Source organism: Schistocerca americana, chromosome 6 (assembly GCF_021461395.2).
Source record: "Schistocerca americana isolate TAMUIC-IGC-003095 chromosome 6, iqSchAmer2.1, whole genome shotgun sequence".
Lineage (NCBI taxonomy): Eukaryota > Metazoa > Arthropoda > Insecta > Orthoptera > Acrididae > Schistocerca > Schistocerca americana.
The window spans coordinates 421,668,041-421,671,192 of NC_060124.1; the positions used below are offsets into that span (position 1 = coordinate 421,668,041).

At 44.2% G+C, this 3,152-nt stretch overlaps 1 pseudogene; it reads right to left on the bottom strand.

Annotated features, from left to right (window-relative positions):
- Positions 1–2,410: 2,410 nt before the first annotated feature.
- LOC124621238 lies at positions 2,411–2,528 on the bottom strand (annotated as a pseudogene).
- Positions 2,529–3,152: the final 624 nt, after the last annotated feature.

The following is a 3,152-nucleotide window of genomic DNA, read 5'->3' on the forward strand; positions in this document are numbered from 1 at the left end:
TTCATTCTGCACAGACGGACTGCAATTGTGTTACATTGCGAGGAACTGGCAGGTCCCTGGTGGATAACAAATGTGACTCAAGAGGATGTGCACTTTGACTATTTATGAGACGACTAAGATACTTCAACTCAGATTTAAAAGAATCACATTTGTCCAATCTACTCTTTAGTCCTGCATCAGATAACACACAAAACAAAGCACGCAAATTTGCAATGTATTCTGGAGGTGTACGACGTGCTACAACAACATTGTCCAAATAGTTTGAACATTTGGTACATGAACAGCCAGCTGTTCCAAATACCGTTGGAAAATGGTGGGCGCGGAAGCACTGCCAAAAGGCAAACGCAGATATTTAAACAAACCTAAATGAGTGTTCAAAACACACGCTTTGAGATTCTTCATCTAGCGGTATTTGAAGATATACGTCACACTAATCAATTTTGGAAAAGTAAAGACCAATGCCTAATATGTCCACGAAATCCTCGGGGCATGGCAATAGATAAGTATCAATCGCAGTTTGTGGGTTGACTGTAGACTTAAAGTCAACAATGCAACCTGAAAGTTTGAGGAGCAAAACCAGTGGACTTGTCTACTGACTAGCTTGTATAGGCACAATAGCTCCGTTATCTTGCAATTCTTTGAGTTCAGCAGTAACTTTGTTCAGTAATGCAATGGGAACAGGTCTGGCCCGCCAAAATTTCGGCTGAGCATTGTGTTTCAGTGTAATACGTGCAACAAAATTGTTAGCCTTGCCTAAACCTTCAGAAAAGAGTTCAGGGAGTTCCTTCAGTAAGTTAGCTACATTGTCGTTTGCACTGTATGCAGACACTGTCAACACATTGTCCTTGATTTTAAAGGCAAACAAATCAAATGAATCAAGGCTAAACATATTCTCACAATTGCATGATTGTAGCTCAATGCGAGCAACACATGGCAGACAAAGTACATTCTCCGAGAACGGGAATGTCATGTTCATTACAAGCCGTCAGGTGTGTGCTGGTTTTAGACAATAATGGGGAGCCTAGCGGTTCGTATGTGTTACGATTCAGCAATGCAACAGAGGCACTTATAGCCAACTGAAATTTCACTCGTTTTCCACTAGTATGCAAATGAACAAATGGTCGTTGGGCTGGCATACCACTGAATGAATTGTTTGCTTGCTAGCTCTGCTAATGCCTGGAGCAGGCTTGGAATATACTACACTGATTAGATGGGCCCTGAGACTACATTTTTGTGAGTGGGCAGAATTCTGACATTTGTTCTGTTGTAAACATACAGACTGTAGATGACCTTTCTTGCCACAAGCGTAACGCTGTGCTTGTCTAGACAGGCAGTTCTGGCGTTTGTGCCGTGAATAGTACCGAGGACATGACTTAATTCCTGTTTAGAGGACTGTTTGAGCGGCGTGTACAACTGTTTACATGGCGTGGCATGTGCAAGCTGCCATTGCCTAATAGGCTGGTCGCAAGCAAGAGACAACTCAACCGACAAATTGGTGGCTGCTCAAAATTATCAGCTGACTCGGCACCTGAATCATACTGATCTACTATTTGCTTTATGTGTTGGAATGACGAGTCTGACTCAAATCTGTTCTCTAATCTAACATCAGTTACATTGAACACAATCACATCACGCAATGTAACATCTAAATATAGAGCACCAAGGCACAGGTGAATTTGTATTTTATCGTCATACCCTGCAAATCTGTTAAACACTCACGATAAGTTCGTTCTGACAGTTTTTGTGGTTAAAGAATTGCTACCTAGCTTCTACCACATTCACTTGTTGGTCATAAAAGTTATCTAGCGAATCTACCACTTGATCACAGGAAATTTCACTCTGAGCAGAGTAGGGAATAATTTCTAAATGAGGCGAAACATTGCACTTCCTATGTTGAAAAAAAAAAAATTATGGAGTTTCAGTGTCTGCTACGTTATGAGTAATAACATGGGCTTCAGACTGTTGCAACCACTCGAGCCACAACTTTTTGTTAAACTGGCGAAAAGGCGGTATGGCACTCAGAGCTACAGTAAGTGTGGTTTGCACTGCACTAGTAGTTTCGTTCGCTAGGAGCTGCTATACCATGCTTAGCAGCGATGCAATTTGTTGGGTCTGAAACTGGAACATCCGTGTCAGCTGCATTGCATCTAACGCTTGCAGCTGAGGCGCCTGAGCAGGGGGTGGGAGAGGTGGTTTGCTCATAATAAAGCACTCTGTCTTCAGGCCACAGGTGGCCCATCGGGACCATCCGACCGCCGTGTCATCCTCAGTGGAGGATGCGGATAGGAGGGGCGTGTGGTCAGCACACCGCTCTCCCGGTCGTTACGATGGTTTTCTTTGACCGGAGTCGCTACTATTCGGTCGAGTAGCTCCTCAATTGGCATCACGAGGCTGAGTGCACCCCGAAAAATGGCAACAGCACATGGCGGCCCGGATGGTCACCCATCCAAGTGCCGGCCACGCCCGACAGCGCTTAACTTCGGTGATCTGACGGGAACCGGTGTATCCACTGCGGCAAGGCCGTTGCCTTTCCTCATAATGGGAGAGACAAATGCAATAAACAGACAAGGCAAAAAAAAAGGCACACAAGCAAAGAAACTTCTGCTACGATCGTCAGAAAACTCTGAATAGGAAAAACTCTATAAGAGGTACTGTTAAAGCAAGTACACACACCCTTGCAATGAAAAGGCAATATAGAAGTAAGGCGCCAGCAAAACAGTAAAGAAAATCCGCCGTCCTGGAAAGGGGTCAGTCAGCTTGCAGTTGGCTGTTGTCTTCTTCACAGCCCTCTCTGCTCTCGGACTTGTGTGCCAGCGCTTGACTTTACGCCTTAACTCTTCTGACAATACAAACGCTTTGACTGCCAATAACAACTTACAGATCGCCGTTATGCCTTGAAATCCCAGCCAACGCAGATGACTATTGTGGGGCATCATTTGTGCCAATATAACAGACAAAGTATATCAGGACCTGCTTTCTCTCTTCCGTGGTTAGACAGTCCTCCTCACTTTAATAATTTGTACGAAACTTGCACCCTTGAGTGCTTCCATGTCCTCTTTTGCATGTAGCCTCTCATTTTCATCAATTTTATTAATGTTTATGTCATTGCACGGTGGTAAGAGGCCAGATTAAGGTACTGTAATGAGGGTAAT